General features: G+C 34.9%; 1 protein-coding gene across 1 annotated transcript in view; it reads left to right on the top strand.

Moving 5' to 3' along the window:
- The first annotated feature begins 455 nt into the window (after nt 1-455).
- The window catches only part of LOC128988453 (cadherin-99C-like), a 137,777-nt gene continuing 111,719 nt past the window's right edge, over nt 456-26,513 (top strand). Inside the window, exon 1 of the mRNA XM_054409746.1 lies at nt 456-548. The gene's annotated coding sequence lies outside the window, so the exon portion shown is untranslated. The remainder of the gene's footprint in view (nt 549-26,513) is intronic.

Raw genomic sequence — 26,513 nt, 5'->3', positions numbered from 1 at the left:
GAGACTTAAAATTCCCATTTCTGTCGTAACCTTTTAATTTCTTTCACAATAATACGTTCATTGGAAAAATAAGTGATTGATTTGCCCTTTCGTATTTATATTTCGAATTCCCCTAAGCTATTACCACGGGTTTTTTTTTTTAGCTTATGACCTCAAGGGTTACAAATACGATTGGGAAGTGATGCACATTTATTCTTGTAAGATTCTGTACAGCCAAACACTTATTCTTCTTTCACAACAAGGTTTCACAAGGAGTACAGTATTACAAGTGTCTGATAAGAAATGTAAACATTGATAAGACAGAAGGAAGTGTGGTAGAGGTAACTGCCACCAGGTTCGCTGGAACGTTGTTTTCAGTACCTGTACATTCTCCCCTCCTTCATCAGTCTATCTCTCTCACTCAGTCTCTCCCTCGCTCCTCGTGGTTTCTGTTTCTTCCTTCTCCTTCAGTTGCAGTCAGATCGCGGAGAGTCGCGCGTGTAGCTTCTTGTGAGTGTGTGTGTGATGTGAGTTGTGTTTGGTTATACCATTGGATTACGGCATTTACTGTAAGTACTACTATCTATGGTACATAACAGGATTGTATGTGTTAACTAACTGTTAACATTATTTTGTTTATTAGTTAACAATTACTCGTACGTACTTAGGGGACAAGTTGTATTCATTAGATTACATTTACACACCAGAGTGTGTATTTTAAGATGAATGATGGTCGTTGAAGGAGTGAGATGTTAGTCTTGGTACCAACTAAGATCGGGGGTTTTAGCCAGCACCTTTTATTAAAAGCTCCGGTTATAAAAAGTTCGAATTTCTAGAAATCAAAAAGCTATTGACTTTTCTTGAATTAACCGTAAATATTCTAATTTCTAGATCATAAATAACAGAGAAAATGAAGGAATAATTTGATCAAAATTCAGCTATTACATTATTGTTCTGTTCCTTGAAGTTTTGAATAGAACATTGAATGTTTTTATCAACATACAAATTTTTATTTAGTAAATAAAATAATATGTTTTGGTAAACCCAGAAGAGATTTCAAAAGTATCAAACATGATTTTAACAGTTTAAAAGTGCATTGTAGGAGAAAACAATAAAGTACTGCGTCGATAGTAAATTTACTTGTAATTAACACAATTTGGCAAATACTATGAGAATAACTACATAACTATGTATTGCATAGTGCTATGATTCTAAAATGAAGCGAATTCTTTATTCAAGAAAAATGAACCTTTAAGCTAAATTCCACTTGAAATCTTCAGCATATTATCCTATTATATGATGATTTACAGTAAAGAGTTTTCAAGATAGGCCTATAACTGCAAATTGTTGGCTAAAGAACAAGATAAATTAATCTAAGACTTCAGTAACTCCACTCGTTTAAGTCTCTTCTGCCGTACCTATTAATAGATGGATAGATGTTCAGTTCACATTATTTACTTAAATATTACAATTATCAGTGAGACTCTATCGTAAAGTAAATAGCAATGGTGAATAGTAAATATAAATATACATTACATTATGGAAATACAATAATAGTAAACGGGAAAAGAGAGGGAGATACAAACGGCCAAGTGAAGGTAATTTTAAAGATCAGCTGACTCGCTGTTCGAAATATTCTCTGTCACTATTCATGTACTGTATACCTTTACAGGTTCACCTTTCGAATGTAAAAATAATAAGCAACTAGTTTTAAATCCACACAATTATAGTGTTGAAATTAATTTCGACCAATGTACAATCTAATTCCATTACAACTTTGTGTAGTAAACTTACTGTAAAAATCAAAATTATGATTCTTTTGTATAGGTTCTAAATTCAAGGTTTTAAAACGTAAAATTCATAGTAGTCAGCCTGCCTTGGTAGATCAACCGATAAAAGTAAACTGACCAAAAAATGTATTAGGCAATAGTGAACATGTAAAATAATACTTACTGTATATTTTCACAGACTTTGATTTAGGCCTATCTGTATCTTCATGTCTAATTTGACTTAACTGTACCTGCTATTGTATGACACTCTGTTGAAAAATATAAACCATTGATTTTTACTCTATCGGTAAAAAATTATACCAATCAAAGTGGTTTGCAAAAATAAATTAGATAAACAAATTAAAAATATATTGTTCGCCTATGAATTACAGACTTATTAAAAGTAGTTGTAGGAATAGTTTTATGAAATCAATCAACCTTTAGATTTGTTATGGTCTATTGTATAAGTAGATGTTCTTAATTTGTCTGCAATCGCCTTAGTTATCATGCATACAAATTGTTTTTATAAAATCCGCGATTTACAAGTTATGACTGATTATAGGTAGAATTATCTAGTTTATCTATTATCCATAAGTTCTGAGTAAACCCAAGCCTTTTTTTGTTTTCCCTGGTTGTTCTTTACGTAATATGACCAGTGTTTTATCCAAGAAATGCATATAAAGGAACAAGCTGATATGCTGTTACACTGTCTGTTTTATGGTCTTGTACTGTAGTAACAGATCATTTCTCTATGTCAGATGATGCGGCAATTAGTTTACTTATGGTCGTGCTCGTTAACTCAACTAACAACGACGCAGTTTTATTATTGCTCTAACATCAGATTCTTGTGTTAAAGAGTGTCGAAACAGTCATCTTTTAGTATTATTACTGCTATTGTAGTACCAACAATAAAATATAGCTACATTGTGAGTCCGACATAAAATAGTTAGGCCTATATAGAACCTTGATAAGATATTGAGTAATTTAATTTTGTACGCATTTTTAAACTAAGGGTCCCATTGTTTTCATTTTATTTATTTATTTATTTATTCGCAACGGCAAACACCATTTTACAAACAATACATTATACAATCCAATACATTAGCAAGCAAACAATAGCAAAAGCAATTCTAAGGTAGCATATTCGAGCAAAACAAACAGATATGAGATAAAAATTAGAAGAATTGAGCAAAACTCGGGAACATGAGCAATAAAAAAATACAAAATTAACACGAGAAGAAGAAAAAACCCTACAACAGGTGATAAGTATTCTACTGTACGATTATTATAAAAGGTTGCTTAACTTGTAATCGTTCATTTGAGTAGGCTATACATAAAATAATGGTAAGATTAGTCATGCGTAGTGAAAGTAAGAATAAACATACATTCAAATCAAATCAAATTATCCTTTATTCATTTAGTACACAATATACATAAATAGCTTATAGATACTTATAAATACTTATAAAGGTTCATTTTTGTAGATAATAATAATTTCCTAAGATTATGAGTGTTTTGTAGCACGCATTAGTAGCACGCATTATTAGACATAGGCTAGAAGAATAATGGTAAACCTGTATCAAATGTAGTTGTATAGCACGTTACAACACACATAGATAAAAGAAATTTGACGACTAATTTGTTAATATAAGAAACTTGTAGAAAGTACCTTATTTGTCTGATATCTTGAGCTAGCTAGATTACTGAGACTAACTCGCTGAAGAAGTCGGGAAAATAAAGTAATTTATATTATACACTAACATGGTATTTTTCTTGACACCATATCTAGGAAATAAAATAAATTAATTTGTATACGCAAAATTTCTTTGAAGTTTGTTTTTTAGTGTCACTCTATGACTCAATAAAGTTTCCGCACAAGGGACAAGAGAAACAAAGGAAGGAGAAAATATGCGCGTGGTCTACGAACAGATATTTACCGGATCATAAAGATTCTGTAGGCGGTTAACGGGTCCGATAGAAGTCAGGTATACTAAATTGACTGGCCTTGATTGGTGTCCAAGAAGGCCAAGTTCAGTGTGAGGTGCCAGTGAGCGTGCGGGGTGCTGTGACCAGACCGTTGTGGCATTCTAGGTCTGACCGCTCTGTTTGTTTGGACTGTCCGTTAATCGTTCTTTTGATGCACCGTTTGTGGACCATACTGTGTGGCTTTATAGAGATGTTAAGGTGTTTGGGTTTGTCAAAGATGGTTTAAAAAAATAACGTTGTAATGGAGTTAATCTTTGCTATTCCAAATGTTTATGATTGGCAGAATGTGGTCCAGAAAAACAACGTGTATAAGGTGGCTGATGATAAAAAAAACAACAAAAAAACAATATAACTGGGATATTACTGTGTTTAACATGTTTGAGATACTAAATAATGAAACAAGTTATAGGTAGGCTACAGTTGAATTGTTTAAAAATAAAAGTACAGTCACATGAAGGATTTTTGAATGAATTTTTAAATACTAACATATTTATTTGCTATCATTAATTTATTCCAAGGGTTTAAGTTTGTTTTGTGATGTTAGAGGTTTTCCCACAGCAGTTTAGACACTTATAAAGGTCATCCAGGGGATTTTTAAGTCATAACAGTAATAGTTTTAACTGGTAACTGTAGAATTGTGCTCTCAGGGTGAGGACCATGACCAAATATTATCATAAAAAATGCACATACATCTTTAGTTATAAAGTTTGTTCCCCTTATGTTTGTTTTGATTATATTTTAAATTTAAATTAATCCCGAGACTCATAATATGACTCACAGCAATATTCTCTAAAAATATTACTTAGTTTGGTAATTTCATATTACTTCACTTTAAGACTTCTTGTACTAGGCCAATTAGGCTGGAAAATAGCGTTGGGTAAGAGTTTTCAACGCCTTTCTCCTCTCGGTTTTTGCTCTTTGACACTGTAAACTTTGATCATGAAATGTGCTCGTTAGTCGTCGAAAACGAGACCGTGGAAGCATCAAGATAACACGACAAGACGCATGCTCTGGGAATCGGCACACAGGCGTTCACGGGGATCGGGAATAACTGGGTTCTATTGCTCCATTACTCGATCAGCAATGTACCGACATGGAGTTTTCAGGGGCGGGTTGTTATTAAAAGCACATCAGGCTCGACAATGGCTCCGAACCTTGTTGGTCGACGTTCGTGTGGCTATTGTCCTCCTAGGATTCGGAGATCACGAACTCTAGATCGAGGCCACTGGGCCGTAGTGTCGTGATTGTAAATAGATTACAGCATACATATGTCATAGAAAGAAGGTGTTGAATATATTATGTTTGCTTAGAAAATTCACCATATAAAACTATATGCCTTTTCCTTATAATCTATCACCCAAAGACGATTTGACAGCCTACGTTGGCCGTGAGGCATACCTTCTAGTTTCCTTGTATTTGGTGGCTGTATCCAGAGCTATGTGAGAATGTTTGGTGTATTTTTTGTTTAGTGACACAGATGTGTGTACATTATGAAATTTTAAATCAAGTGCAACTGCAAATAATGGATGATCTTCACTACGAATTGACATTTTCTAACGTTTAGATAAATCCCTGTAAATTATTTATCAGATATCAGCTATGTCTACTTTTGAACAATGTCTCTAAAGTATACAGCAAACGGAACATTAAAATTGCACCCACACTGTGCGGAAGAAGACAAAATACAGAAACAATTCTCAAGCGAATCAGCGTTGACAAAAATGTTAGGATAGGCTTGGAAGATAGTTGACTGGGAGGTTTGCTTCATCTCTGTAATTTAGGCGAACCTTACGGTTGATAATGACGCAAGCTAACTGCGAAGATTAGCCATTGTCATTCAGGCGAGGAGTTGATTCTTCTGTTGCTCACACACATTTATATTCCTGCCAGGACCAAGACACATCAGTATGAGTCAGCTGTTCTAGGAATAGTGACGTCAGTGTTCCGGGTCCTGTGAGGTCCTATTGGAATGATTTAAGTTGTCCTATGTAGTATCTGAATTGTAATGTGTTTATGATCTAGGCCCTATATCAAACTTATCATATGTTACCAAGCAGCATCCTAATGTTTAACAAAATGAATACCAAATGTTCCGGTTCTGAATGAATAGGCCTACTTTCCTTCACACTTTGTTCGCTAGTCACACTAAGATATGACGAGTGTTACTTACGACTCTTTTGCTGTAAAAACAATCATATAAGTAGTACAGTATTTACAGTTTAAGATTCTTTAAAATTAATTTGTTTTTAAAGTCTGTAACGATGTCAATAGGGGAACTATTAGAGATAAAGTTGCTCAGATGTTCAATCTGGTAAATGACTTAAGTTAGCAATTGAAGGAGTGTAAAGTATATTACTTTAGTAAACAAGCTTACAAATAAATTATTCTAGAAGGCTATAATATTTGTACTTCGCGTAGGGCATATTGTCTTTGAACGTAGCATATGGTGTTTTGCCAAACTTTGGCATATTCAGTTGAGTTCACTGGTCTATGCTACAACACGAAGCTTCTACACGTCAACTACAGTTAGTTGAAGGAGAACCAAGAAGGTGACCAAACCTGGAGCGGAAGTGCACCTGACGAGACCGGAAGTGGTTGTGATGGTTGGGTGAGTGACCGCCACCGACGCTCCCCACACTTCTTAACTATTTTATACCTCCTTGATCAACACTCAACTCATGCAGCTGAGTTCATTGGGTTCAACCATAATTTGGAATCTTTCTACTCGTTCTTCCCATATCATCATCAAATTTGGTACTTATTACCAAAGATACTTTTTAACGTTCTCATTTGAGGTCCAAAATTATTCACTGATAAATAATCAAATTTGCTGAGCAAGGTCAGTGAACACGAATCTTCAAAGTTTATGTAGTCAACTGTACGCTAAGAATAAGTCAATAGGAATCTTTCGTGAAGATATTCAAGATTAACTAACCATCTTGGATAATTGTCTTCTCATTCACTAACATTAATTGAAGCTATTGTGTATAACTACATCTCAAATTGAAACATATATGATTTTTTTATTTCTAACCAGTTCGTTGTCCTATAAAATGCAATTTAACCCAACCCCAAGATCTTACCGTTTTTCAATTTCCATATCACAATAAACATCGCCAAGATGACTTCCTGCGTTGTTTTGTTGTAAACTTACTATTATTATTTTCTCGCCAAACCATTATCTTTACAGTAATGAGCAACCTAGCCGGTAGTTGCGGGAGTCTCCAATGTCTATGTACTATATATGCTAATAGAATGGATAGCCAACATTCTAGAGGTCAAATAGCTGTGGGTATTTCAGAGAAAATTGCAAAATATAAACATAAACTTTATAGCTGCATGTAGTATAAAGCTGATCTGCTATACTTTCCGCTAATTGCTTCATTATGTGAATCATAGCAAGTCTGGTCTGTAATAGTTTGATAGTTATTAGCATATTTAATTATCTTTTATGTTGCCTTTGGCAGGGAGTTTTTAATTACAGGAACAGTTCACCTGAAAGGGAGATTCTATATTGTTCTTCTGATACGAGTACCTGTTTAGACAGACTATTGGGATCACGGCATTATGACTTATCTCAAAACCGTTTATCTTTGGTAAGATTAGTACCCGCGCCTTCAGGCCAAAGTGTTACCTTTGTGTTACGTTCTAGCCTCTAGAGAAGCTGCACGTCATCCCTCACTATTTCACTGCAAGGATATTGTCATTGGCATGCTAACAGTGTTTCATTAAGCATATTATTAAGGTTTATTATTATTGATGAAACGAAGTATAAGGATGCATAACACCTATCCTTCAAGTTGTGTCTCAATCGAGCTAATCTCAACTTCCCTAATCTTCTCACGGTCTCATAATTACAAATTCCCAAGCAGAGGCGATGACAAGCGATGCACTGATGGAAGAGAAGGTCAGTCAAGTGATGAGCAAGATGTGATCTGGGATGACGCGACACCTCCATATGGGGAAGTCTTCCATCAGCTGCTCTCTAATCAGCTGTAATCTGGCGCGAAATGGTGGTTTTGGCGGGAGAGGAGAAACCCGCACAGCGCGATAACCGTATTATTCAGCCTGTACACCGTAAACAAGCGGAATAGCGGAATGTGGGGCATACGGAGATGGAGGGAAACTGGACCATAAACCGTAAACCACCTAGGAGCTACCGGCGATGGCGCTGCGGTTGGTACAATTGTGGGTTATGAGGCGACGAGGATTGCAATACGTACATTCTTACGGTTCTTCTTCATTGGAAACCGAGACGGGTTGTTATTTGTTAGGTGGCGAGTGATGGAACACTGGTTTGAACTGCGTGGATTCACAAAATCCTTTAGGAACTTTTATGGATTTTGAAAGAATAAATGAGAATGAGTTTTAGTTTTTATTATTTTATTTATTTACTACCCCGCCATACAGGGTTTGGTTCAAGGCAAATAGTTTTGAATATAGATGACTAAGGCCAGCTAGTAGGAGGGCCTATAGATTTTTTTTGAAACACCAAAATCGTGGATCCCAGTTACAGTTTCAATTTCAAACCATAAAAACGTAGCCTATAGGTGACCTTTTATAATTTCCAGGCAAGTACCTCTAATGATTTTATCTACAAATCATCTCAAAAGATTTTAAAATAAATGTGATAAAAAAAATATATTTTTTAACTGTGATCAGTAGCACATAACTGAATTTGAAAACTTAAAATAGTTAAAATATAGTTTTATATAGCTTTTAGGTCTCTCGGTATATACTTAATAAGTTGACAAAATAAAATCATTAGCCAATATCACAAACCCTAGATATCTTTATTGTTTAGTAAATAATTTGAATGATTCAATTAAAAAAAAGGAAACTAGTTTAACAATTTATTATATGTTTTAGAAAATACTATTTTCTAAAAGTTCTTTTTTTTAAACCAGTTTTCTCTTGATAAAATTTCAAAGGCATTTTTTAAGGAGTTTCTATCCACTTTCAGATTTATTTACAGTGGCTACAAAACAATTTAAAGCTCATTACAAACTAATGCCTCTCTGTTTGCTTTCTTTTCATATTTCAATCACATTTAAGAGTAGTAAAACAACAATAAGTCAGCAGTTTACCATTTCGAAGTTATTTCTGTGCGACTTTCTACCAATAAACATTTTGGGTTAAGAGGTTCGTTGTTGAGCTGTTTGTCGTTTAACAACTTCCGCGTTGTAATGTACAGTTGGATTAGTCCTCGCCGACCTACGCCGCAAGCGAAATCGACATCAACCCTTTTTTATAGTGGTGAAAATAAGACACCACTTGAAACATACTAATGTACCTTGACACCTTACCGGGCTATCATGGTAATGTTTGATGTCTCCATAGGTTTAAAAAGAATCCATAGCTATCCCGACTTATGATTTTCCTTTATGAGTAAGTAAATCATTAGTTTGGCAAACTTAAACCACTATAAATATTAAGGTTTTTAACAATAAATAAACTATGACTCCTTTTATTCAAATCATGATTTTACATAAAAAACATACAGTATAAATAGTTAAAAGTATTAAAGTAATTAAAAAAAAAACAGTTAGTCAAACAAACTGAGTTTAAATTAATTTATTTAAGCCTTTAAAGAAGAAAATTACTTTTACCATAAAGTATATTGTATATTCCACTACATACAGATGAATGCCAACCTCATGATGGCATTCTTGTCATGATGGAATTCACAAACAGGCAGTTTTACCCTACTTGTCTTTCAATGTTGTGATTCTTTAAAAGGCAGTGGACGGCATTGGACCACACTACTGTACACACTTACAGGCTTCCTGTATTGTAAAGAGCAAAATAGTCTTTGCGAGGCCACAATGATTATGTGTAATACAAGTTTGTAGCGTTTAGTAAAAAATTAATAAAAAAGTAACGAGTACTGTAATAATAATTGGCAAGATTGTGACGTGGTGTTTGATAAAATTTTTGTTAAAATTAACATGTCTTTTGCTACACGTGATTACACTGTCGTGTACAAAGGTATTTTTCTTGATTATAAATTTCAGTTTTAGTAGTAATTATTAAATGGCAATTGCATTACCGATGGCTTGAAAAACAATAATGGCATGCCAAAGGTTGTTAAAATAATATGTTTTTAACATTTGGAAAAATAAATAAAATTTTAAATAATTGTTGCTGATTGCTTGCTTCACTTGAGACAGAAAATGGTCAGTTAGTAATAAAAATAAAAAATTTGCTCGGGTGTTTAGTCATAAATCTGGTGTAATTGATCTGGTGTAAATGTCCAAAATAGATCATTCTTTGTGATAATTTAATTTCCTGTCGCAAAAGTTGTAGGCTGCAGCACAAGACAACTTATATAAAAAGTTTTCTATTGTTTACTTATTTTATTATTTTGCACCTATGTGCATTTATTGAAGGAATCCATGCACTTACAGTGTCAGCTGAGAATATACTAAACGGCTCACTCCAAGTTTGTAACAGCTATTAACCATGAGGTAATGTGACGATAAATTAAAATTAGCGAGTTTTCCGACGTGAAATGCTCTTTGAAATGTCAAGTGCTCAGTTACGGACGACTGTTCATTCACTGCCCACTCGCGGAGCTGAAATAATCACCTTATAAGGAGGGTTTGGCGATAAAACAGATTTATCCGGCGATAGTCGCTACACCCACTGGTAATGGTAGGGTACAGACATCGACAGTGTGCCGCCACCGCCTTGTACGGGGTACACTACTGCACTGGTCACTGGACATGCCTCAGCAACACCCAGCACCGGTATAATATCTGTAACTACTGCATATTGTCTACTATAACGTAGATCACATTTTTATGATATGCCAGGGTTCGTTTTATGAATGAAGGATGAGAGTTTATGACGGTGGTTCATTTCATTAATGATCATTAAATGACTATTCATGGTCATTTGTTAAAAGGCGTTACAGACCTTGGACCAAACCGTTAACCTGATACAATTACATTCAGCCCCTGAAATATATCCCCTGCAATGAACTTTTCTCCACTCTCTACCTCTTATTAATTCATTATCTTCCTTACTCGATCCCATTTTACTGTTTCCACATAGATGTAATTTCTTTCTTAAATCTTATTAGGTAACAACAAAAATAACACATGTATCCTATTTAACATTGTTTTATACTTTGTTTATTCCATTATGTCTAAAAAAAATTATTTGGTTGGATGACTTAAACAACAATCTAAATCCGTTGTGCCACTGCCACTAGGATGGGAAGTACGTGTGGCATCAGAAATTTTAAAGTTTATCCATAGAAAGTTTAATTTTTAGTCTCCTTAGACTCTGCCTTCCACATTCTTCAGCACCATTTCCTCCAGTGACAACGCTCACTCCACAACTGAGCTGCTTCTGCTTGAACAGTTCCATGGCAGGCGCAGGCGTTCTCTCAGATGCTTATCTGCTAAGTGCTTACTGATTGTCTGACGTGGCTCTACTTATGTCATAGGTTGATGTAGCATTCCTCATAAGTTTAATCCTTCAAGAGTGCAATACAGATGCATATTGTGGGTAAATTTTGATTTCATACGAGATAGTTGTCGCTTCATTCAAGATAATGTTGAATTTCAATTTTGACCCTTAACTATATACAGTATACAAATAATTTACTATGGAGTTGGATAATATTTACCTATGTTTATTTTATAACTTGTACCATCAGACGAGGGACCATTTATCTTTATTGGTGTCGAACTATTAGATATTCATCGCAGAACAAAACTTAACAAAACATCAAGAACATATTTCAGGAAGCTTATTTTCCTAGGTTATGAGGTTCAATAGTAGTTTTTTTTATTCTAAGACATGTACCATTAAAGCAAACATGCATAAAATATAGTTTTCTTTAAAAGGTTGTGTGAGGTATATGTAAAGTAGTTAAAACAAATAGGTACTTACTTGTTAAATAAATTGACCTTGTCTGATTTTTTTTACGCCAGTGGCATTTCACAAGAGAGTTACGAGAGAATAAATGTTTAGTGTTGCTTTGCATTTAAGGTTTGGTTACTTCTTGTCAACCAAGTAACATAACAACTACCTTAATAACTAAACCATGATAACGTTGTGCGATATTCTTCATTTCAAACCTTCCATCAATTCACAACAGACATTTTAAAATAAATCTAGTTTCTGTGGATATTTGTTAGTCCCTTCCGAATATATATTCATTTCTATACGTATCAACCTACAACACTCACCCAGGTTCATGGTAGTTTGTCTCGTAAGCTCGCCTGCTAGCCGCGGGCAGCTGAAGTCTACAATCACCAATCACACTTCCCTACTTATCTCGATCACGCCACCCTCCTCGGGTTATACTGTACCGGAGAGGACGTATAGAGGGCCATGTTGAGTGAACGGATGTCTTCTATACGTAATCAAGGTTATATAAATGAATAGAGGTAATACATGTAGACAAGCTTTGGCTATGGATTCTATTTGAATATCAAAGTGATAGCAAGTTTTAGAATAAATTTTAACTTGCCTTGAATTCCACCATCAACTAATGAAAGTAAAGGTAACCTACAATGAAATTAGCAGATTTTATATAATACTTATCATAGTATCAATAACTACTAAGATAAAAGTATAAATTTATAGTAGTAAACTGCTATAAATGTGTGTAGTTTATTCAATTAAATTAAGTTAACCCATTGTCAGCCATGCTGTGATTAGCACAGGTTCTGGTGTCCACCGCTGGGAGCGCTGGGTAACTACACGGCGCTCCCAGCGGTGGACGCCAGAACCTATGCTAATCCCAGCATGGCTGAAGGTCTATATTTCATTCTTTTTAGGAAGAATAGGATAAGTTACAAACAACTTAACTCATGGTGTATCCAGTATTTTCAGTCGTGTAACCAAAAAATATTTGTTAATTCCATAAAATAAATAAAGCAGTCCTTTAGCAGTTGATAGACGATTTAAGTAAGATTACAAGGCAACTGAGCCCTGAAAGATGTATTTTTTTACCCTATAGTGAAAATACAACATCAATTTCATGACATTCTTATTCTACGTTCAAAGGACCTCCTCTATAACACAATCCACACGCACTTAACTCTAGTCTTAAATCATTAAACCGGACAACTTGGACGTCGTTATAAAATTGACATTATAACGACCATTGAGGCAACATAGAGTAAATACCACGACTACCATGTAACTATGTCTGATAACATCTTGCATACGGATAACTAGAGCTAGTTAGCCAACCACACACCAGGGGCGCTGGTGTAAGTGATATCTCTGTATCAAGCAGATACGCGCACCCGGACTGGATAAGAGGGTTATGCTACATATATATGCGTAATTGAGGGGAAACTGGATAGTTATATGCTTATTAGATAGACCTAGTTGTGTAAAGGAGTAGATTTCATCTGTAAAAGTTGAATTATAATATTTTACACTTTCACCGTATCAAATTGTCCCTGGTTTCAGACTGGTTTGGATGTAAGAAAATTATTACCACAGTGCATGCATAGATTTATCATGTTTTAAGGAGAGGCTGGCAATCTAAAAAGGATAAGTAGTAATAAGGAATAAAACCTGGTCTTAAATATAAATATTTACAAGAATTTGGATAAACTACATGAAATAGTGTTTCTTTCTAATTTTAAACAGAATGTAAAAAAAAAAAAAACTAAATGCGCATACAAAGTGTACGGATGGATACGAGAAAAGTACAATATTTTGAATTAAGTTTATGTTACGATTCAATCATAAATTAAACTCCATTTTTACGAGGTTAGCAAGCAATTTCCAAACTATATATTTTACTTTTGACAATATCTTTTGTAGTGTTTGTAACTAAATGAGTTCCACGGATGAGTGAGTAATCTATAAATAATGCACCATGAAATTACAGCAAATGTACAGGAAATTGCAGCAATATTTAAGCACTCATAAATTTACCTTAAAATGTTTACCTTTAGCCATTATAGCTGATTATTTCAAAGAAATAAATTTAATGTAAACAGTTTATACAATTAAAATTCTTACAACCTGCTTATGCTTTGTTAATTGTGTTTCACTACACGCTGTTTTCAGGATTGTACAAAAAACTACCATCAGGGAAAGACAGACAACTAAAAAGTAATGGCAAATTAGTTTACCTGTACCCCTCAACTTATACCTCAAGTAGTGAAATACCTCAGCAATGTAGTTAAATCTTTTTTTCCACGAGGACAACAAAGTTTTATGATTTAAATGAATAATGAAATTGAGTTAATAGTTTTCCTGTAGTAGTAGTAATCCTGTAGCCTAGTCGCCTACAACTTGCTAATATTTCACAATTTCTTAAAAAATGTTATTTTATTTACAACCATTAAGAATGCCTCTTCATAATACTGCATGTATGTTAAATTCACGTGTTAAAAATATACTGGCTGGTTTATACAACATTTATTGCTCAACTAAAAAATCTGACACACCCCATCGCAAACAAAGCAACAAATAAAGTACCCTAAATCAACAAGAAATCGACCATTCACTGGTCGAACATTTAGATAATCTCTCAATGACAGTATGTCCTGCAGATAACCGTTTTGTAATTGTATTTCACGGTGAGAATCAGGCTGGGAAGTCTTACCAAGCGGTTGATTCCACAAGAATGGTTGTGTTCGACTGTGGTTAAGTAACAATCCTTGGACAACTCGGCTCCCACAATTACTATTCGGGTCTCCTCAGCTACCTTGAGTCGCCATTGGCTTGGTGGAGGGTTAAAAATAAATCAACTGAGGTACGGACCTAAATTATGTATAGGAAGAGGAAGAGTTATTTTGCAAAATTTATGAAAGGATTTCCTCTTTACAGAAGACTAAAGACTCGAGTGAGGCATAAATTATGCAAAAGATGAGTAAATGTGTTTCAAATAATATGAACGTATCGTTTACAATACATGTACACAAGTGAGTTATAGGCATAAATGATTTACAAAGTATAAAGGTTTAGATGGATTAGATTACATCTGCTACGACGAACACTAAGGTAAGGATGATGAGAGTGGAATGGACCAGATGATAGCTTTGTTACTGATTAAGATTAGTTAGTTCTTTATCCTTGAAAGTTTTTTCAGGACAATGTTTTGGGGACCTGATGATTAAGGACGGCTGGGTCCATTTTTGAACCGAAGATCGACGTGATCTACCTCTGATTGATAAGCGAGCACTATGGCTTTTAATTCAACTTGCTGTACTAGATAAAAACACTTCTTATGAAATACTCTCTGTTTAAGAGCAACAAATAGTGCCTTGTACGGCTGGTGACGGTTTTATTAACCATACAGAGCAGAGTGTAGACGGAGACGTATACTTATGAGGGAGATACTGGCATGATATATGTTGCATGGTTAGTGGAGCCTGACGTGAGCAATTATTATGTATACCAGTGCTGAGGTGAAGAATACAAAACATTAGTAATTGTTACTAAGGACAACTTTAAGCTCTTGACGAAAACAAAATACGTTTTGTTGTATATCGTGAAGAAAGAAATATTGGAAGATGTGTATTTCAAGTGTTTCCCAATGTGATTACATCAAAGAACGTTTACATCTAAAATAGAAAAAGTTCACTAAATAGCGTCATTCGTTAATATATTTGTCATTTCATTAGTTTTTCATGTTCAATTGCTGTGTTTCGTTTACATCATAATGGTTAAGCAACTGTAAGAATGTTAATTTACAAACACAGTGTTATACACACGTTTAGCCTTGAGAAGTATTTTTGTTGAATTATGTGTATAGTAGAGGAGAAAAACAAAGACTTTCGAGAAAAATACAATCAACTGTACATTTTTACTTTAATACGTTAATGCGACACACTTATAAAACATTCAAATACCTGGTACATACAAAATATCTTGTAATTGGACTCTGTATGTAGTCCTAAACGATGGAAACTAAAGAGCTGAATCAAGAAGACCTTTAAAATAAGTGAGGCCCGACTACGTTTTACCATTAACTCCAAGAACAAGATAAACATTTTGTATACCCCTTTTTACTAATTATAGTCATCAAATAACCCCAGTTTCAGTCCACCCAGTTTCTCAATGAACTCGTACTTCCAACCCCAAGAATTCGCCCTAAGTTCCACACCCTTGAACATTTGGGATCAACGAATACGGTTAAGTGCTATCGTTTAGGTAACTTTATTTTATCATCAAATAGTAGATTGTACAAAGATTTGTATAATTTTTATGGAGCATTAGAATACAGTAGTTCTAAAAAGATGCAAGTCCATAATTTACGCCGTTTGATGTTGGAGGCAGGGAGGATTATAAGATGACCTCCTTTGTTAATTTTAGACTCGTCTCACCTTATGTAATAAAGTATTCAGAGTCTTCAGAGTGTCCAAGTATAAATTCCACAATCCAAATCTAATTTAAACTCCTTGCTCAGCACTTACCCACAACCATTGAGCTCCAAATTTCACCTTCACCCAATCACCCGCGATATGTTTGCACTTAGCGGTTGCGAAAGTAAACACTATTGTACTCCTAGGGCTGACCTTTCCACGGTGACGCAATGACAATTGACACGGTTCTGCGCCCTAATCACTTGTATCCGTCGTCTCCAGGCCCGCCTCGGTCCCTAAACTTATCCTCCGATCCATGATACCTAAATATAGGCATTACCTCAGTTCGCAATGTAGAGAAAGGATCATACGTTGTGTAAAGGAATGTCGTTGGCCTTTATATCCCTTGACCCCGGGTTAATTAAATGGAACATGCTGCCGTGTGCAACCCTTATGTAGGTTAAATTGTAGTGTCATAGTTATAGCGTGGGATTGTAATTGATTGTGAATCATGTTTGACAGTAAGTATATAAGTAGGGTTGGTAGAGTTGGATAGTATAATTGAGTTGGTGTAATTAAATTAGTGGTAAATTATGAATGACTTTCAGGGTTGCGTACTATTGTAAACATTTATATTAATCAACAGTCAAGTAGATATAATATTCCGTGAGGCATTTGAGAGGCCAACACTATGGTAATATTATTTATTTCAGCCTCAATATTGAAATATTTTTTCGTCATACTAAAGCAAAAATAGCCGTTTTATTAATACGTATATGCAGTTTTAGTTCACAGGGAGTAAAAAGCCTTTTTAGTCCCTAGGGAGTAAAAGTCAGCTGTTGTAAACTCAGTTGTTAACTTCGATTGTAAGCAATCACATATATCGAAATTATGTATCGATTGATTGAATCGGTTGTAGTTAGGAGTTGTGGCCCATATCGCATCCTAACCTAAGTTCTAAGACAGTTTATACTTTTGACACTCTGCATGCATTACCTGTGCCCATCACACACCCGAAATGCAGGAATATTCCAGCAGTGAAGGGGTTACCTAACCCTCACGCACGCCCAGACGAGGAAACAAAAGTTTTGTCGTGTCCGACAACGCCCCGTTCTCTCTTCCTCATGCTAAATGTTATTGAAATTTTCATCTGACTCCACACATGGACAGTAAAAGGAAGATTCGATGTGTGACCGTTTACAATGGAATGTTATAGTGTTGTACAACATTGGTTGTGTATTTCACATGGTCTACCTCGTAAAACGTAAACACTAGGGCTAGAAGGGTTAATTACAAAGGTACATGTTCTATTTTCAATAGGACAGCTTCAGCTTATAACGAATATGCTTATTTTAATTGCGTATTGTCCACCTTCCCACGTCTAATTACGCCTTCTCTTCTTCACGACACCTCATACACCACCAATATTGTGTAGTATCTTCTCTATAACCCCATCTTCTGTTGAATTACCATCTTTCCTAACTCGTCATTGATGAAGTCACTATCTTCTCTCTCTTCTCTTCATCTTCTTATAACGTCATCTCTTCTAATTCAGCTTGATCTATTCAAATTCTATCTAAATCATCTCTTGATAACATCACTGCCTCCCCTTTTCACTCCTTATATCATCACATTTCTTCTTCCTTGTGACATGCCATTTTCCCTTTTCACCATCACCTCATGGTGACCTCCTCATCTTTTCACCTCTTCGTCATTTTCCCTTTTCTTTACGCCACCTTCGTATGACGTCATAAAACGTACCTCCACATTACATTTTTATACAGTTTCTTTAGTTCCACCACTAGTCTCACTACTGTATCATGTTTTGTTTTTTTCACATCACCACCTAGCAGCTTTAACTATTCGTCACGTGACCTCCTCAAGAGTTGCAAGATCTCTCAGCTCTGTGAACATGTCGTTTGTCCCACGGACTTGCTGGTTGCCGCAACCTGTGCTCATGTGAGCAATAATCAGCATACCAGCATACACACACACATACCCATCCACCATACGTATGCACACTCACACGCACACACGCTGAACCCAAGCGGGCGCGTCGTGGCGTAGAAAGGTCGCTTGCGTCTCTCCTTGCTCCATTTTACGCCTGTTGAGTTTTACTGGGAAGCTTTCTAAAAATTAAGCCTCTAGGCAGTACTTAATTTATCGATCCATGATTTAACGAAATAGGCGTATGGTCTATTACCTTTTTATATCCATAAACCATACGCGATGTTAAAGTAGTTTTGATCAGTAAGGTTTTACCACGAATACTAGATAAGACTCGGTATGGATCATAAAAAAAATAAAAACTTAAAAAAAAGCCTGGAGGTACCATGGATGAGTACCTACATACCAAATTTCATCAAAGTCGGACCACAGGTGTAGTCTGTAGCTCCGCATCCACACATACAGACATCACTTCGAAAACCACTGTTTTGGGTCCCCCCTCAAAACTCGAACTCGAAAATGTTGATGGAAACAATACTTTCCCCAGGGTCCAGGGGGGCCCAAAACTGATATATCCACTCAAAACTCGGACTCGAAAAGGTTGCCGAAAACAATACTTTCTCCATATACTATGGAATATGAGGAGAATTTTTTGGCCCGAAAATAAACACAACCATTTGTTAATTAATGCTATTAGTATAGGGGGTTTGTTTACTTTCGGGATAAAAACGTCATTTGTTTATGTTTATGATCCATACCAGGTCTTTTCTACTATGTGATGGTTTTACCAAATATGATTACTTATTAAGTCCCTAACTAACCATGTATGGAAAATGATGCACTAGTTTAGATAAGAAACTAAGTGGACGCCAATAACCACGATATTGTGCATTCTTTTATTTTCTGTACAATTTTGAGTTGCATACATTTCTGATTCTTACAAATTTTTGTATACTTATAAAATTGGATATTTAAACAGGAATGTGAGGAATAATTAAACTGTTAAATTCAACTACTCGGTTCATAATGTCAACTTCGTCATCGCATCCGAAGCATCACGAAGTCGATCTAATATATTTACAATATGTGAAAAAAATAGAAATCACCAACTAATTAATTTACTACTGCACAATAGAGAGTTCAACGAGATCCGACAAAAAAGAATATTTCGAAACGGATGAATGAAGCAAAGGTAGGCTGTGATAGGCGTACCAAGGCTAGCTGCATTCTGGTCTGCATTCTCCACAATTAGGACTCCTTTCTTCAGGTAATCGACCATTGTACGGACACTGCTATTAATTAATTATAACTCTGTGATGGGCGTGAATAAGCAACAGCTTGCCAACATATCAACGTGTTAAGCCTACGAAGAAGCCGCACCTTTACAATGTTATGTCGTTGAACAGTCTTCCTGTTGTCCAACATTATGCACAACATTAATTATTATTGTTGATACGGAGTCATTGTTGGGAGACGTTAGTTTGCGAAAAAAAATCATTGATTCGTTTAGGGATGATGAAAAAGTATCACAAAAAATTCAGATTTTAAGCAATGTTAGTATATCGGTTGGAAAATATGTGTTTACTGCACTTGTAGAGCATGATGTGATTCTAGTGTTTTACTGGGAGATGAGCATACCGGAGCTGTTTTTAGACTTTGCCCTTTACAGCTTCGTAGAACTTTAATTTATACTGTTGTATACATTATGTCTCAATCCAAAACACAACTCAAAGTGATTGTCTAGTAAAACTACAATACGTCATTTGACAAATGTACTAATGTGGTCAATAAATTAAATGAACATTATTTTGAAGAAATTCAATAATTATTTTGCTTATTAAATCTCTTTACATGCAAGGCAAACTTATATCTTAAATATAAATCGTATTATTTTTCTCTCGAAATCAACACACCACTGATTTTAAGTTTTCTAACTTTTTCGAAGTATATTAGTTTAGATGATTACTTACAATATTAACCACTTATTGTTTGTAGATAAATCATAAATTACAAACTAAATCGATTAATTACGCACACATATGGTGGATCAATAACTCAATCACCTTTTATAGCCAAGAGAAGACGAATGACATAAGCAGCGGATGCGGTTTCAATTACAATATCAATTATGTGACTCGGCTGTTCGTGTAATTATGGCAGAAACGAAGCAATCATTGGATCCCGGTCTATTACTTTTACCGTGCGGTTAAGCAGTAGCATAACATTGAGGAAACTGTGTCCAGATGTGGAATATAAATTGGTTTAATTTAACTAATATTTTGCAATGATAAGTAATTGTTGTTGTAGCTGTCATTATATCGTCGTCTCAATTATATCTGTTAGCTAACATAGTTGCATATTCTAATCAATATTTTATTTTTCAAACAAACGTATTCCGTTTTATTGCTAACAGTCAAAAATACAGGGTGGCCCAAAAAAGAACTGATACATTTTAACGTAACTTTTTATTAAACAAATTCGAACTACATGGTAACATTTACATATGACGGACAGAAATAAGTAGTATATCTCGATATGGCCACCAATTAAGACTATGCCGGCGTTAAATAAAAATTTAGCAGACCGCACACCTTTGCTGCATTTCTCGGGGATGGAATTAACATTGCATGGGTAACGCTGGCAGAGCCTTAAACAGATGGCCACATTGAGATTTATCACCAAAAATGTTGTCTCTGTACATAAGTAAATGTTACCATGTAGTTAGAATTTTGTAAATAAAAATTTATGTTAAAATGTGTCAGTTATTTTTGGACCCACCTGTACAACATTTTCTTGCCCTTTACCGATAATGACCATAGTTTATTTTCTTATCTAACATTCCACTTGTCCCAGAGCCCATCGGAGAGGCGACCGACCTCCATGCATCACCTAGACATAACTTCCAGTATTTATAGCGTAGAGAGACCGTCATAACTTATAAGGCCCAATTATCTCACTTACCTCCGACAATTTTTCTTCCGGACTCGGTGAAAAGCAATATCATAAATTGCGAGGATATATTTTCAGCACGTGCATCCAACAACGTATGATAACCTGGAGGCACTCAGGTGGGGAACAAGGCCTTAAACTTGGGAGAATGGCTTGCGGACAGACTAAGGGCACAGACAATATAATACTTTAATGTTTATTCCATTGTCTGTGCTAAGGGTATAAAAGAGACAAGATTTCAGTGGATCTTATTGGCCTGTAAAGCACCGCAGATGAATTAATATTCAGAGTTTAGGTTTGAGTCATTTAAGTTTTAGGAAGAACATAGTTCAGCTTTGATTCTGAAATATATTTCTATATTATATTTAGTATAGTGTATAGCACGATACCCATTTAGTATTGAGTAATTTGTTTTTCATGTAGTCTTTTGCCTGCCTTTGTGGTAATGTAAATTTATATTGTTTATACATTAACTGTGACTTTTTGAACATTGTTAGAAATAAATTAATGAACTGTGTTCTGCTTGTAGACAATTCAGATGCATTTAAATTGCACTTACATGGCATAATTAGTTTGATTTGAATAAAAATGTAGAACAAAAAATAAAAAATATACACACAAATTACAAAAATATAAAAAATTAAATAAAATATAATTTAAATTATTAATTTAAACGTAAATTTATTTTTTATTTAATTTACATTTTAAATTTTAATTAATTTAATTTAATTTAATATTATAAAAATTATATTGGGGTAGTTTCTATGTCACATTGACGTAAAATGTTATTTCATGGCTATTTGACTTTTATTCTTGCCTTGTTGTTAATTTGTTTAAAGCCTCTACAATATTTATTCGTAAGTTGACATACTATATTAAGAAGGAAATTAAAACATTTACTGTAGTATTACAAAGAGAACCTCTCGGGTTACCTATTACCATTACCAATTGATGAATTAAACAAAAAAATATTCAAAAGTTTTTAATAGCTTAATTGGAAATGACACTGACATAGGCATTTGAAAACATCTTCTGAAATCATAATTAGTTTGCGTCTAAAACACAATGTTATGTAAAGCTATTTCACATCTTTTCCTGATGTTAAATGAACTTAATTTTGATGTTAACGACTAACAGACGGTTAAATCAGCAAGAAGCTTCCAAACAACTACTCAGTGCTAGAAATAGCACCGGAAGCTTATATTATTTGTTAATTTGCGAAATTTCACTAAAAGCCTGACTTTTTTTCTTACAATTGCTCCTTTACTGTTTCCACTTCTTAGACAACAAAACATCACCTTTCACTTGTCATTTCATGTTGCAAAACTTCCTTGCAAACAATACGTGAAACTTTCACAGAAAGTCACGAAAAACACAAGCCGAGTTTTGCTAAAACCAGGTTAAAGTCTTGCGGAGTGAAAACAAGTGAACAAACGACTCTAACTGAGGACGATTTGTCTGCACCTGCAAAAACTACATGTCTGGCTCAAATAAGTCATTATGCAGATTGGGAGGGAGTGTTTTCGGAATGCAGCCGGATTTGTAGTTGAAGTATGACACACACACACACAGACTATAGCAGTAAACATATTCAGTGCTAAGCTAAGAGTGAGTTGTCTGTGGGATGCGTTTGTTTGTTCAGTGTGATATATTGAACATGAATATCTTGACATGCATCAACCTTCTTTGAATGATAGCACGACTTGTCATGTGTCAATTTTATTTTACTGTTCTCCTCACCTGAACAGTTTATGGGTGCAGAAGAAATAGTTCCTCGCTCTTGTCAAGGTTGACAATCTTGGATACTTTACGGTATTTTGATAAACATCAAGATAACACTGTGATTTCTTGGCAAATTCGTGTACATTTGTGGGATACCTTTTGCATTATTTATATTACAGTGCATTAAACTAGTGTTGATAAAGTTATAATTGTAAATAGAGGTTAGATGGTGAAAGTAATCCTTGGAAACGTATATATGCTATGCAATAGAGAATTACTTGCAAATTTAGTTGAACAATTTATCTTGGAGTGATTTAAAGTTTAGTTCATAATAGTTGGGCCAATCAATGAAAGAACCTTCATTACATTATTTAATTGAACATTGACGAAACCATATGGTGAATAAAAACTTCACTAGTACTCAGCTGAAGATGACAATGTGTCGAAACATGTACTGAAACATGAAATGAAATTCAATGAGCTATTGACGTAAGTAATCTAGTCTTACAATCAATGAACATACAATGAGAGAAAAATTACTTTTGGTAAATTACTCTATGTCAGAGAAAGTAAGTCACTTGAGAAAAACATAATGATCCAAGTAAGAAATTTGATAATTGCTTATCGTTCACGTTCTGAGGATCTAACAGAAATATTTCTCAATTCGAGATTTAACAGAATACTTTTTGATCGTTTAGAAATTGGCTTTGCCATGTATTACTAAATACAACAAATATATAGAAACTCAAATTAAAATATATATATCACAATAATAACTTAAGTTATTCTAGGCATCAAAACATCAAGTTTACACTCATCAATTTTACTTGTGAATCTACTAATTGAACGTATGTCCTTCGACCACGATCAAGGCCACTACAGATCTAATCCAAATATGGGACCGGTTTTTCAACAATGTCATCAAGTTGACTTTGCGTGTCTATTGCGGAGAAAGCGAAGAAAGTGTTGCCGAAGGTCAAGTGCCACGGGTCGTAATTTGCGGGCTCCTAGAGAAATTGAAAATTATAGCCTACGTTCAAAATCCACCCGCAATTTACAGAAGGCTGATACGTGGGAGCTTCGGTACCTGTCAATGTCTGTGATAAAAAATCTGTTACGGGGTAAAGTTCTAATTATTTCACCGCCACTGTTCCCCCGGTTACAGGGCCGGACTTACGACTTCAGGGGCCCCGGGCAAATTTTCCAATGAGGCCCTAGGATTTCAGTTCAGGGGGGGGGGTCCTCCAGTGGGATTAGGGGGTCCTCCCCCGGGAAAATTTTCTAAATTTAGGCTTCAAATAGAGCAATTTAAGGCCAAATAAGCAATAAGTTCTATATAAAAAAAATTTCTTAAAATATAACTATTTTAACATATTTTTATACACAGCATATTTTAATTTTATACACAAAAATAAAAATGTATTGACGGCATATTTGGTATGGTATCATGGTAGGCTACCATAATATATTTGGATTAGAAGTATTGATATATTTTTGTTTATTACGTATTTAAATTATCGATTATTGCCGTCGATTTGTATGGTTTTTCAATATTACTACAATATAGGTGTGATTATTTTATTTTCATAATGGTTTTGGTACCTATGGCATTCTCGTTTTTATAATATGTTTAAGTCCTAGCATGAAAAGTACCATTGGGGACTTTCAAGTTTGAGTTTTTTTATTGAGGAGCAAAATCTTGCAATGTCTAATAAACACTCACAAGCTAAGTATTTATATGAGTAACTGAAAGATGTTTAAATGGATCCAATATCGATTAATACAACACAAACATAGCATTGAATACAACATTACTCACTTCAGCTTTGTTTTTGTACTGTTAGTTTGCAGAATTACAATAAAATAACACAAAAGTAAGACAATTTCAACCAACTTGACGTGACCACTAGTCTCAAAGGACAAACTATGGGAGTAAAGTGATTTAAATTGTTTTGGATAGGCGATAAGGCATTTTATGTGTGTGTATGCGCGTGCGTGAGAGTCAGGACTAGACAGGATCCCTTATCAGCTTATCATCATTTATTGTTGCAGCTGCTTCTGCTTATTCGCTTATTTACGATTTCATACGACAACGCTCGCCCAATCCCAATAAATGTAATTTTTTGTTAACATCAGACGACTCTAGTTGTTTTAAAGTGTCTATATAGATTTTAAAAATCTTACTGTTGCTACAGTATATGATTTTGACTCCAAAAACGTAATTGGAGATCAAAATTTGGACGCATAACTTAATTAATTACTATTTTACAAAACCTTTCAATTGAACGGATAATATACTTCTACCCCTTAAAATCCTGATTGGTATATACTTAGAGGTAAAAGAAAAGAATAACATTTAATAAAACATAAACGGAGCAATGTTTTTATTTTTAAAAGTATTTGAACTCCAGTGAATCTCCATTTAACACAATACAATTTTACAAGTTACGTTCTACGTTGGGACTAGAGTTTTCATATTTATTGTATTTTTGCCCCAAGCGCGGGACCCCCTTCAACCCATTCGCCGCGGCCGTACGTTCGGGCGAGCGGCTTCATTGAAACTGAAACTTGTCCGTCACAGCCTAGCACATATGCTCAGCTCATGTAAACCAGGCCTAAGCGTGGGGCCCAGTGCAACTCTGAGAAAAAGTCCCTTAGGGTCAAGAATCTCATTCCTAGTAATGCCTTAAAATGCACCTAACAATAACCTTAAACATAGGATAGCGAAAATAAAAATAAAGCTGTTACAAAAGAAGGCCATTTGTTAAGTGTCTGATCAATTTTCGAAGTTAATGATAAAAACTAATGTACAAAGGGGGCCCCTGTCGGGGCCCCCCTTGGCCCGGGGGCCCCGGGCGTTCGCCCCTTTCGCCCATAGGTAAGTCCGGCCCTGCCCGGTTATCCGATCCCGGCTGACCCGGTCTCCCTGACCCCTTCAGTTATCCGGCCGGGTTCTCGGTCTCTTGTACCCCTTCTTTTATCAGTGACACAAGTCAACACCTAACATTGCTTACTGTGTGCAAGACAGGAGTTGATTGTTATGCGATGAAAATGATTTGGCCTTATAAATGTACTGACTTGTATACTACTTGTATATTACTCATGCATTGCAAAGTTCAGTAGAACTTGTAGCTGTCTTTTTATAGATAATAGAGGAATAAATCAACTTACTAACAGTCTAGTTCGATAGAAAACTTTTTGATTCCAGCATTTAGTATTCATTTTGTTATTCAAAATTACCTGTAAATTAGTTTAAGCTTAAATGAAGACTACAAGTACTAGCCCTTACTTTACACTGTATGAGTTTTACAAGTTCTAATCCCCAATAAGATGACACTGCAGATATATTAGCTTAGCAAGCTTAAAGAACAGTAAATGAGAATAATGTTAGTAAGTTGCTAATCACAATCAGTACAATTATTAAATCTATTTCAGATACTAAAGTGAGTAAGGATTTTCCTTCGATGAAAATGCATTTTCTCACTTATTTATATACCTGAAAGTGATCATATATGCAACAAATAAAATCAATTTCTGCTATTTGCTTAACTATTTTTCTTACAATTAAACAAGGTATCCATGCAATCAAGGTATCCATCATTTCAATCAAGTATTGAATATACATTGTCCATACATCACAAGAGACGCCAAAGTCACGATTAACACAACTAACACGAAGTTCTGACTCATTGGTGTTAGTTCATCGATATATTATCACCTGTTTGCTAATGTATTACTCATCATGTGGCTATGCAGTGCAGCCAAGACCAACGAGCGATTGTTGAAAACGAGTAAATCTTGTTAACTAGTACACTACAATACGTGCTTACAGCAGAAGAAATATGTTTAAAGAAAAACTATTTAAAATGTT

The sequence above is a fragment of the Macrosteles quadrilineatus genome, unplaced genomic scaffold (assembly GCF_028750875.1).
Source record: "Macrosteles quadrilineatus isolate MER2022 unplaced genomic scaffold, UCM_ALF_1.0 Scaffold_3__2_contigs__length_128488019, whole genome shotgun sequence".
In the NCBI taxonomy this organism is placed as follows: domain Eukaryota; kingdom Metazoa; phylum Arthropoda; class Insecta; order Hemiptera; family Cicadellidae; genus Macrosteles; species Macrosteles quadrilineatus.
Note: the sequence above shows the minus strand (reverse complement) of the source record. Positions and strands in the feature narration are given on the sequence as shown.